This window comes from Pseudonaja textilis, chromosome 2 (assembly GCF_049901715.1).
Source record: "Pseudonaja textilis isolate UNSWEBS1 chromosome 2, rPseTex1.2, whole genome shotgun sequence".
In the NCBI taxonomy this organism is placed as follows: domain Eukaryota; kingdom Metazoa; phylum Chordata; class Lepidosauria; order Squamata; family Elapidae; genus Pseudonaja; species Pseudonaja textilis.
Window position 1 is genome coordinate 2,338,921 of NC_141991.1, and position 12,162 is coordinate 2,351,082.

The 12,162-nt window shown below is 39.7% G+C and overlaps 3 protein-coding genes across 3 annotated transcripts in view; all 3 read right to left on the minus strand.

The window, feature by feature from the left end:
- Positions 1–5,076, minus strand: part of LOC113452081 (uncharacterized) — a 91,129-nt gene extending 86,053 nt beyond the window's left edge. The window contains 1 exon segment of the mRNA XM_087928479.1: positions 4,914–5,076. The gene's annotated coding sequence lies outside the window, so the exon portion shown is untranslated.
- Positions 1–5,152, minus strand: part of LOC148126536 (uncharacterized) — a 296,703-nt gene extending 291,551 nt beyond the window's left edge. The window contains exon 1 of the mRNA XM_087928080.1: positions 5,083–5,152. The gene's annotated coding sequence lies outside the window, so the exon portion shown is untranslated. The remainder of the gene's footprint in view (positions 1–5,082) is intronic.
- LOC113452335 (uncharacterized) overlaps positions 1–5,168 on the minus strand; it is a 268,593-nt gene extending 263,425 nt beyond the window's left edge. Inside the window, exon 1 of the mRNA XM_087928123.1 lies at positions 5,083–5,168. The gene's annotated coding sequence lies outside the window, so the exon portion shown is untranslated. The remainder of the gene's footprint in view (positions 1–5,082) is intronic.
- Positions 5,169–12,162: the final 6,994 nt, after the last annotated feature.

Genomic DNA, 12,162 nt, shown 5'->3' on the forward strand with positions numbered 1-12,162 from the left:
TAAACTGAAGAAATAGAGGGATCTGAAAAAGATAACACAACTAATAGATGAAAATGGAATGGTATGTCATGGAAATGAAGAAAAAAAAGAAATAGTACAGAAATATTATGAGAAACTATATGAGCAAGGGAATATTGAGGAAGGGAAAATTAAACAGTACCTGCGAGAAGCAGAATTACCTAAAATTTCTGATGAAACAAAGATAATGCTACAATTGATGGAACTGACAGAGGCAACAAATAGACAAAACACTGAGAAAGTGCCTGGCCTGGATGAGTTACCAGCAGAATTTTATAAGACAATACAGGAACCAATCAGTATCATAATGCTCAAAGTAATGAATGAGGTTTTGACAAAAAATAAAGTCCCTGATTCATGAACAGAGGCATATATTACATTTATACAAAAAGAAGACACTGACTTACAATAAATAAAAAAAAATATAGATCAATATCACTGCTAAATGCAGATTACAAAATATTTGCTTCAAAACTGGCAGAAAGACTTAAAAGATATTTGAATCATTTTATACACTTGATCAAAATGGATTTCTGCCTAAGAGACAAATAAAAAATATGAAGATAATATTGAATAAACTGGAATACTATGAAAAACATCCAGAGAAACAAATGGCCTTGTTTTTTCTAGATGCACAGAAAGCTTTTGATAATGTAAATTGGCAATTTATGTTGTTGCAAATAAAGGAGATGGACTTCGGAGAAAGATTTAATCAGGTTATTGAGGCAATATATTATAGACAAACAGCAAAAGTAATGATAAATGGAGATTTGACAAATAATATAAATATTAAAAAAGGAACTGGTCAAGGATGTCCACTGTCACCATTGTTATTTGAATTGACTTTGGAAGTATTGAACAGAAATATTCAGGAAAATGAAGAAATAAAGGAAATGAAAATAAAAAAGGAGTATAAACTGCAAGCATTTGCAGATGATCTGGTCTTTATATTGGAAGAACCGTTGGAAACAGAACCTTAGTTGATAGAAAAGATAGAGGAATATGGGAGGTTTCAGGACTGAAAATAAATAAAGAAAAAATGAGGGAGAAACAACAGAAAGTATTGATGGACAGATTAAAAATCCAGATCACAAAAAAGTGAAATACTTGGCGATACAAATGACAGCAAGATATGGAACACTAAAAGAGGACAACTATTACAGACTGAAACAACAGATTGCGACAGACTTGGAAAAACGGAAAACTCTACAATTACCCTTAACAGGGAGAATAGCGACAATTAAAATGAACATATTGCCAAAAATACTATACTTATTCCGGACGATTCCAATAAAACTAGAGAAAAAATATTTTGAGGACTTAAATAAAATGATGTTCAAATTTATATGGCAGGGAGAAAAGACAAGAACTAAGTTAAAATTGTTACAGGATACTAGAATATTACCCAATTGGGAATTATATTACCAGGCAGTAATACTGATGTGGATGAAAGGATTGTTTTGAGAAATATCAGATTGTTAAAATTGAAAGGTCACGATTTGCAATTGGGATGACATGTATTTTTATGGTATAAGGAAAGTAAGGTACATGGGTATTTTCGGAGACATTATATTCGAGGTGCCTTATTAACAATATGGGAGAAAATAAGGGAACAACATTATATGAAAATACAAGTCTGGTTATCGACAATAGAGGCATTGTGTATCCAAATGTTTTCAAAATGGAACGTATTGTTAGATATAATGAACTCTTAAAATGAACAGGGTGAACTCAAAACAAAGCAAGAATTAGATGAACAAGGGATGAATATGAATTGGTAGTCATATTCATAAATACATTCAAGATATGAAAAAGATTGCAAGATAGATGGGTTCTATAAGGAATTGACTAAATTAGATAAAATACAAACAGGCACTGAAGAGATGATGATTAAAAAACAGTATGGTTACATATTAGGAGTGAAATTAAAAGAAGAGCAAGTTAAAAAAACAATCATTGCTCGAGGGAAAAACTTTGGATATGGGATAAATTTAGACAAGTGGCATACACTATGGACTAGAAATTATAAACTAACAATAACTAACGGCTTCTAAAGAGAATTTGTATAAGATGTTTTACAGGTGGCATCTATCCCCAGCAAAGATGTTTAAAGACAAATTGGCGAAATGTTGGAAACGTCATCAGTTACCGGGGTCATACTAAAACATGTGGAGGATATGTGCAGAAGCAAAAAGATATAGGATTAAAATACACACATGGTTGGAAAAAATAATTAAACAACATATAGATTTAAAACCAGATATTTTTATTGGGGATTTTGCCTGAAGGTTGTAATAAAGAGATAACATATTTGATTATTAATGTAATAACAGCAGCTAGAATTGTATTTGCACAAAATTGGAAAAATGAGAAAATTCTGACAGAAGAGGAAATGATTAAGAAAATAATGGAATGTGAGTAGATTAACAATGGCAATTAGAAAACAGGAAGAAAAGAAGTACTATAAGATATGGGATCTATTTTATGATTGGTTAGATAAAAGAGTAAGAAAATGAATTATATAGTAACAGTAATAACATATAACTGATTATTTCTGAATACGTAATGATATGAATATAATTTAGTACATATTAGGTTTGTTTTTGAAAGATAATTTAGAATTGAAATTAAAATATTAATGATAATATGGTAATGTATTAATATGACACTAGAATGTTGATCAGAATATACTATGAATATAATCTAAAAAGAAATGTATATCGATATTATATGTGCACAAAATACAGTATATGTATCCAACCAACACACTGTACAACTGAAAAAAGGTTTTATTTGTTGTAAAAATAAAAAACTTTTTTTTTTAAAAAAAGAAACAATCGATGGAAACTAATCAAGGAGAGAAGCAACCTAGAATTCAGAAGAAACTTCCTAACAGTGAGGACAATTCACCAATGGAATAGCTTGTCTTTAGACCAGGGGTCTCAAATACAATTTACCTGGGGGCCGCTGGAGGCAGAGTCTGGGTGAGGCTGGGCCGCATAATATTATACTTTAGATTATACTTTAGATTATACACTAATATTATACTTTCATATCACAGTGGGGGCCACAGGATATCGTCCTGCGGGCCGCAATTGGCCCATAGGCCACGAGAATGAGACCTCTGCTTTAGACATTGTGGATGCTTCATCACTGGAGGTTTTTAAGACGACATTTTTCCTGCCTAAGTATAAAATCTTGCTTTTCTCCACAATATATTTCATATTGTTGGATAGGGGCCATTGTTCAAGTTTGTCAAGATTTTTTTGGATCCTAAACTGGTCTTCTGAGGGTGTTGCTATTCCTGCCAGCTTAGAGTCATCTGCAAATCTGATGAGTTTCCCTTCTGTTCCCTCATCTAAGTCATGTATGAAGATACTGAAGAGTCCTGGGCCTAAGACAGAACCCTGTGGCACATCACTGCTTACCTCCCTTCATGTAGATGTAGTAGCATTAAGGACTATTTGTTTAGTATGGTTTGTCAGCCAGTTAGAAATCCATCTGTTGGTGATGCTGTTTTTCCCACATTTTTCTAGCTTATCAAAGATAGGTTGTAATCTACTTTATCATATTCTTTGCTGAAGTCTACATATACTATGTCCACAGCATTTCTCTGGTCGTCTAATTAGTCACTGTGCCAAAGAATGAAACAAGTTTTGCATGATCGTTTTTTAACAAATCCATGCTGGCTTTTAACTAAAAGTTATTTGTTTCTAGACGTTCGCAGATCTGCTTTATATTATTTTTTCCAGTATCTTCCTAGGTATTGATGTTAGACTGCTTGGCTTGTAATTTCCTGGATCGGGTTTTCTCTTTTTCTTTTTTTTTAAAAGTGGGAACTACATCAACATTTTTCCAATACTCAGGTAATACCACAGCGTACCCCAGGATTTTTGAAAGATATGGTACAATGGTTTTGAGATAAGATCTGCCAGTTCCCTCAGAACTCTGATGTTCCAAGAACCAGGTCCTGGTGATTTATATTTATCAAACTCATCAAATTTGATATGACACCAAGCTAGCAGGAACATCCAACACCTCAGAAGATAGGGTCAAGATACAGAAGAATCTCAACAGGCTTGAGCACTGGGCCCTATTTAACACAAGGAAACTCAATGGAGAAAAAAAAAACCAACGTTTTACACTTAAGCAAGAGAAACCAAATGTACAGGCACAAAATAGGTGGAACATGGCAGTATCTATGAGAGGGAACAATGAATCCCAGGGGACAATCATTTAAATGTGAGTTAACAGGGTGTTGCAGTGGCCAAAAAAGCCAATGCAATCTTAGGCTGTATTAACAAAGGGATACAGTCAAGATCAAGTGAAGTGTTAGTACCAAGTTATAATGCTTTGGTAAGGCCACACTTGGAGTACTGCAACCAGTTTTGGTCAACAAGTATTAAAAAGTTTTTGAGACTCCATAAAGAGCAGCAAGGAGGATTAGGGGGCTGGAGGCTGAAATAAGCAAAAACAGTGGCAGGAACTGGGCATGGCTAGTCTAGTGAGGAGGAGAACTAGGGGAGACATGATAATAATTGAGGGATTGCCACAAAGAAGAGGGGGTCAACCTATTCTCCAAAGCACCCAAAGGCTGGACAAATGGATGGAAACTAACGAAGGAGAGAAGCAACCTAGAACTAAGAAGAAATTTCCTGACACCCAGAACAAACCAGTGGGAACTGTTTGCCTTCAGAAGTTGTGGGTGCTCCATCACTGGAGGCTTTGAAACAGACTGGACAGCCATTTCTCTGAAATGATCTTGGGTCTCCTGCTCGATCGGGGGGTTGGAATAGATGACCTCCAGGGATCCTTCCAACGACGTTCCTCTGCAACACTCCTCTAGTGATGGAGAAACAGCCTTAATTTAAGAGAGGTTTTTTAAATCTTCTCACTAGAAGGAAAATTGCAGCCACCGGTGGGCTTAAATTTGGGGAGGGAAGGAACCTGCAGCTGCAGCTGACACGCTTCAGCCCAGTTGCTTCTCTGCTTCCAGGCCGTGGAAGGAACCGATCAGCCCGACTTGGTCCCGGACTCTCCTCCCACCTGCTGCCCACAACTCACCTGCCAGCGGCTGCTTCGACCCTGGGAAGAGCAGAAAAGCCGCTCTGCACACCACCTTCCTCCCATGAGTCCTCCGGAAGAGGAAGTTCCTCTGCGCTTCTCCTCTCTTCCCATACTTTCTAGCAATAGATGGTTTTAACTCTTTAAACTCAACCACAGAGCCCGTTTACTTTGTAGGCACAGATTTTGTCCTCTTGGCTTCCATCTCCGGATAGGAAACGCATGTCCCGTCTCTACCTAAGGCGTCTGCAAGGTGTTTTCACGGATTAAATGCTATCAAAATGTTTTGACTTCTAGCAACCGATCTTTGCAACTGAGCCAAGTGAAATAGTGAAATGTGATGCTACTTAGCTTCCGAAGATTAGCTATGTACTCAGCCCTAAAAGTTAATGGTTTTTTTTACAGACTTACAGAATAAGTTTTCTTGGGGATGTCTCTCATTTGAGATCAAGGCCACTCCACACCCCAAATCTTTCTGACTTATTTAATGTGGCTCTCAAGGACATGGCAATACCATCAGGAGAGATGCTCCAGGGGACCAATCTTCACTCCTGCAGGCCAGGGCTGCCCCCAAGAGCAACCAGCATGAAATTTGATTTTTTTTTCTTTTTTTTGTAAATTTTATTTTTCACAAAGAAATACAGATAAAACATATTTTTTGAAAGTAGCGTAAAACCCGGGTTACATTTCTTCGTACAGACACAAATTCAATTTCATTCTTATTTTTATGTTCTATTCCATATCTTATTATTGTTTTATATTTGCTACATAGCTTCTCCCCTCTTTTAATTTTCTCAATTTTATTTTAATTATCTCATCTCAATTCAAATCATTATATTTATACTTTTTGTCTGTCCTGTTTCAATTTCCATATTATCTTTTCTCATTAAACAGAGTTTCTCCTGTAGTTGCTGATTGGAGTAGGACACCTTTATATCTTTTAATTTTATCCATTAAACTCTTATTTAAGCTTCAATATATACCTTAAAGTTATAACATTCAATATAATGCATAACTTCCATTCGGATTCTGCTTGGTGCATTCTTAAAATACACACTATATTCTTTTTTAAAAAAGATTATAAATATATGTAGTTAAAACAACACATTCCATTCCAATTCAATTCTATCATTAATGTTAATATTCATTAAAATCTTAACTTCTTTAACATTACTTTTCAGTTAAATATCATAATTCTATGGGAACAGTTACAAGCTTTCCATAATTAATTCCCCCCCTTCACTTATATTTTATAAAACATTAATTAAAATGTTCCCGTCCCTTCCTAATTCAGTTCTCTCATTTATTTTATTTCATTTATTTTATTAACATTTCACTAGATTACAGTGACTATTTTATTCCTCATTTTAATCATACATTGTTTCCAATTTTCTAAAATTATTGCTATTACTAATATAACAATACAATCTTATGTACCTTTACAGAATCCCTTTTTCAGTTAAATTTTCACCCATTATCTCTAAATAGGCCCTGTTTCTCTATATCTTGTTTCTGTCCTTTGTAACTTCTTTTCCTTTCCTTCTTCCCTCTCTTCTTCTCTCTCCTCTTTTTACCCCCTTGTCTCTCTACCTCTACTTCCCACTTCTGTATTCCCCTTTTCTGTTGCTTTCCAGTATTATACTTATTTTTCAAATTATTTTTCTTTACTTTGGTTGTTTTTTTAAGTCTTAAATTCTCCATTCTGTTTCCCTCCTTTCCTTTTTCTTCCCCACATAGAATTACTTGTTCATTAAAGATGGCTTCTTCTTTGTCCCAGTCTTCTTATTTTGCAGACATTTCTTGTTGTTTCTCATAGTTCCAAATCTCCATTTCTAAGAATTGAAAAACGAAGTCAAAAGAACCTCTCCCTTCTTGTGCATCTTCTTTGTACTTTTTAAGTTCCATTTTCAATTCATCCAGAAGTAGTGCCATTGTATAAATTTTTAAACAACCACCCGATTGATTTTAGTCATTCAAATGCAATAACCAAGAATCCAAAGATCACCAAGTAATCCAAATACATGCAAGCTGTTGCTTTTTGCTTTTTTTTTTCACTTTCTCTTCCTGGGGTTCTACTATTTAGTTGTCAAATTTCAGTTAAAACGTATCTTTTAGAAGTCTTGTTGAAGTTTTACTGTAGATTCCTTTTAATTCCAGGCAGTCTCCTCCCTTTTTTCCAGATCCTGCCCTTTTATTCTTTTTCTCTCCTTTCCTGCTTATTAATTTTTTTTAGTGTCCAGAAATCTTTATTATCCCTTTGACATTTTATTTTATTTTCAGCTTAATTGCTGTTGATGTCAAAGTGGATTCCCCCTGCCACACTTTCTTATTTAAGTCTCTTAGTTGTCAGTATAGGGCAGGGGTGTCCAACCTTGGCACCTTTAAGACTTGTGGACTTCAACTCCCAGAATTCCTCAGCCAGCAAGTCTTAAAGGTGCCAAGGTTGGACACCCCTGGTATAGGGAAAGGGAGAGAAGAAGAAAAAACCAAACCTTTCCCTTTTCATTTTCCTTAGCTGCTTCAGAATCTTCTTTGGGAACAATGTTTTTTTTTTTAGTTTAAATTCCAAGGTACCTTAATTGTTGCTTTTGCAACTTAACCTGGTCAGCCAGAACTTTCACTTATCTTCCCCCTGCACATTCTTTTCCGGTCAAGTTCTTCTTTGAAGTGATCACTTCTGACCACCGCTGCAACCGCCTTCGGGAAAGGGAGTAATAGCCAGCTGAGGAGGAGAGATGCAGCTCTCCTCAACCCTGTTGGCAATCTCCCCCCTCTTCACCACCTCTATGGGGTGGCTTAGCCCCAAACCCAGCTGGCTCGGGGCGCTCCAGTGGCGAGCCCAGACCGAAACCACGCATGATCGCGGATTTCTGTCTGTCGCCGAAGAAGCTCGAACCGGCTCTCAAGGATTTAGGACAGGGCAATACCATCAGGAGAGATGCTCCAGGGGACCAATCTTCACTCCTGCAGCCAGGGCTGCCCCCAAGAGCAACCAGCATGAAATTTGATTCTTGAAGGAGGAAGTTGTTGTAACAACTGCTAAATGTTAAATGCCATATGTAAATTCTGTAAATTTACTTGCAGGGAAGTCTCCATTAGGTCACAGATAGAGGAAATTATACAGCAGGACCTAGAAAATGGGGGCTGACAAAGGGGACAATTGTCAATAGATGGTAGAAGAAATATTTGGAATGAAATGGAATAGAATAGAATGGAATAAATAGAATTACAGGGTTGGAAGAGACCTTGGAGATCTTTTAGTCCAACCCCCTGCTTAAACAGCAAACCCTGCCAGGAAATGGTTGTCCAATCTCTTTTTAAAAACTTCCAGTGTTGGAGTGTAGACAACTTCTGAAGGCAAGTAGTTCCACTGATTATTTGTTCTGGCAGTAAATTTCTCCTTAGTTTCTCTCATTTATTAGTTTCTTCTCCTGCCTTCAGGTGCTTTGGAGAACAGCTTAACTCCCTCTTCTTTGTGGCAACCCCTGAGATACCAGAACACTGCTATCATGTCACCCCTGGTCCTTCTTTTCATTAAACTAGACCTACCCAATGTCATGCCCCCATCGGGGACATGAGGGGAAAGGCAAATGGTTGACAGAGAGTGGGAGAATGACTCTCTTGGCTGTGGAGGAAATTGGGGAAGGGCAAAGTCAGGCTGGGCAGAGCAGGGAAGAGATAGAACAAGGGAGAGGGGTTCCACAGGAAGACCAAGGCCCATCCCCTCCTCATCCTAGGGCATGCAGGGAAGAACGCAGAAGAGAGCAATGTGGGTTGCATGGCTTATGAGGTAGGAAAAGGCCCAGATTCCCTTCACAAGGCTCACCTGGAAGTTTAAAGGAGAGGCAGTTGGGAGGGGTGTTTGCCAGGAACAAATGCTGAATTCGTCTAGTGTTGTGAGTTTAGCCTGCATTCCTAGCATTCCTCCTTTCTGTGTGAATTATTGACATGTGTCTGTGTGTTTATCTGCCTTGCTGGAATTATTGAACTCATTATCTTGCCCTTCTGGAGTGATTGATTGCAGTCAATCACTGCTTACAGCAATTGGACTGGAGTATCTGCAGTCAGAGGCTGTTGTAGGTTCGTGGGAGAGCTTTTCTTCAGGCCGGAGAGTAATAGGGACGTTGGGGGCAAAGTTGGAGCAAATAGGGACTCATACCTATTTTATGACTATGTTGCCTTTGTGCCTGCCCTGGGTCATCACACCCTATTCCAGCAACCCTTCTTTATGTTTTATCTTCCATCAGTCATCATATTTCTTGCTCTTCTCTGCACTGTTTCTAGAGTATCAACACTTTTTTTACATTGTGGTGACCAAAACTGGATGCAGTATTCCAAGTGTGGCCTTACCAAGGCTTTATAAAGTGCTATTAACACTTCACGTGGTCTGTTAATGCAGCCAAGACCTGGATTGGATTTTGTGTCAGCTGCAGCACACTGCTGGCTCATATTTAAATGAATGTCTACTACAGGCCTGTCAAACTGGCAGCAGGCGGGCCGGATGTGTCACGTGCAGGCCACACCCACCACAACTCTGCAAAGGCAAAAAAAGTCCCAGTGCGTCATGATGTGTCATGTGATGCAATCAAGTTTGACCCCCCATAGTCTACTAGGACTCCTAGATCTTTCTCACAGTTACTACTATTTCTAAATGTATTTTAAATAGAAATACAATACATTTTTAAACAAACAAAAAAATAGAATATCCTACCAAAGCACATGACTGACTGATCACCAGGCTAACTTTATTAGGACACCCTACGCTGCCATTTTTAATGCAGATTTAGTAAGAGTTGGATTGTGATAGTGGCCTTTTAGCTATCGGATCTAAGCTCTGTTTTATGGAAGAAGCTGAAATATAAGAACCTCAACATATACAGGTAATCCTCAATTTACGACCACAATTGAGGCCAAAATGTATGTTGCTAAGTGAGAAATTGATTAAGTAATTTTTGCCCCATTTATGACTTTTCTTGCCACGTTTATTAACTGAATCACAGTGGCTAAGTGAATCCAGATTCCCCATTGACTTTGCCCCAGGGAGTGTAGGAGGTGCTGCACAACTGGCACCGGGTATGCATTTTGCTGCACGGCCTGGTTCAGAGTGGTTTTATAGTCAGCACAGATTCTCACCAACCCATCTTGCTTAATTCGGGTGACTATTGGGGTCTCCCACTTGGCGTAGTCAACTGGCTCAAGGACTCCCTGAGCAATTAACTTATCTAGTTGCTCCTCTACCATGGGCTGGAGAGCAAATGGGACTCTCCGTGGCTTTAGTCGGACAGGGGCTATGTTGCGGTCCAGATTAAAAGACATTGGGGGTCCTATGTACTTGCCCAGTTTGTCATTGAATACGTCACTGAAGTCATGTTCTAGTGCTGCCAAGTGATCTTCCCGGGGTGTGTGGGTGGTCCCCAGGGTGTGGATACCTGTGATGTGAATCTGAAGAGGTTTGAACCACTCTCGTCCCAGCAGGCTCGGCAGGTCCCGGTCTATTATGGTGAGAGGTAGGGTCCCTTGGAAATTGCCGTATTCTGTCTGGACAGGCTTTTGGCCCAGGACAGGAATGCGGTAGCCCTTGTAGTCCTTCAATATGATCTTTTGTGGCTCCAGCTGGTCGTGCCATATGTGGGGTTGTAGTTTCTTGAGGGTGACCCATGAGATCATGGAGATGTATGACCCCCGAGTCTACCTCCATCTGGCATGGACTGCCTTCAATGCTTATGGTGGCCATGATTTTGTTGGCTTCATATGCATCAGTTCGCCTCACCTGGGTCTGAGTGTAACCTACAAAGGTGTAGTGCGCTTCTTCCTCCCTGGAGTCTTCTCTCCTTTTGAATTTCCTACCGGGGTTCTTCCAGAATCCTCCTTGGTGGCCATATTGTCTGCTGGGGGAGGATGTTCTCCTGGGTTGTCTTTTGGCCAGTTGGCTGGCTCTGCATGCCTCTGCAATGTGTTCCCTTTGGTCACAATGCCGGCAGATAGTGTCCTTAAAGCAACATGCAGAGCAGTGATGATTGCCTCCACACACCCCACATGGCTTGGTCCCTTGCTTCCCAACTGGCTTACTAGACCTCACTCTGTGGATGTCCTCCTCGTCCTCATCACTGGCTCTGGAATTGGAGGTGTCTCGGGCCACCCAGCAATCAACCTGGGTGGCGTGTACTTTCCTTTTATTTGTGGGGCGGAACTGTCTGAGGTTTCTGCACCTTGTGCCTTGTCGATGGCTTCCTTGAAGGGGATGTCCTCTCGGGCCAGCAAGTGCTTCTGGACGGTTAGGTCCCTCATTCCAAGGATGAGCCAATCCTGGATCATGTCCTCGGCATCAAGGAACTTGCAGTTCTTCGATAGCTTCTGAAGCGCAGCCACAAATGCATTTATCGTCTCTCTCTCTCTCTGGCTCCGCATGTAGAATTTGTGGTGGTTTGGTAGGTAGGAGGGAGTCAGGTCGAAATGCTCCTTCAATGCTCGCTGAAGCTCATCCCAGGACACATTATCTAGCTCATTGGCCATGAGGGCTTCGGCCAGTTCATAGAGCTCCGAGTTTCAATAGGTTAGAAATAGAGCCCTTTTTTTCGGTTGCTGTCTGAATCCATTGACTTCCAGATGTAGTTTGAATCGGCCCATGTAGGAGGACCATTTATCCTTGGATCGTAGGGGATTAGCATCGGGCAGTGGGCCATGTTGTCTGATGGGTCACGATTGTTGCAGCGGTCAGTCATAATGGCTGTGGAGTCCCACAAGGTTGTCTTTTGTTCTTTCCTCAGTATCCCATCTTCGTCACCACTGTTAAGTGGGTGCACAGAGTGAAGAGGCAGGACACAACTCTCGCAGGTAACTTCTTTATTAGGATTGTGTATTTATAAAACACAAGCTGCTTATATAGGTGTAGCTGTCCAACATTTCAGCCACTGACAGGACTTTATTTCTCCCGTCAGTGGCCAGACCAATGAGTGGAGTCTGACATCAGACTCCACTCCTATGCCCATATTAGGTGATACTTAACAGACAACTTGACATGGCTAACTTGCTGCAGGGACAACTTGCTGTGGGAGTGAATGTGTGGACAGATTGTGTAGG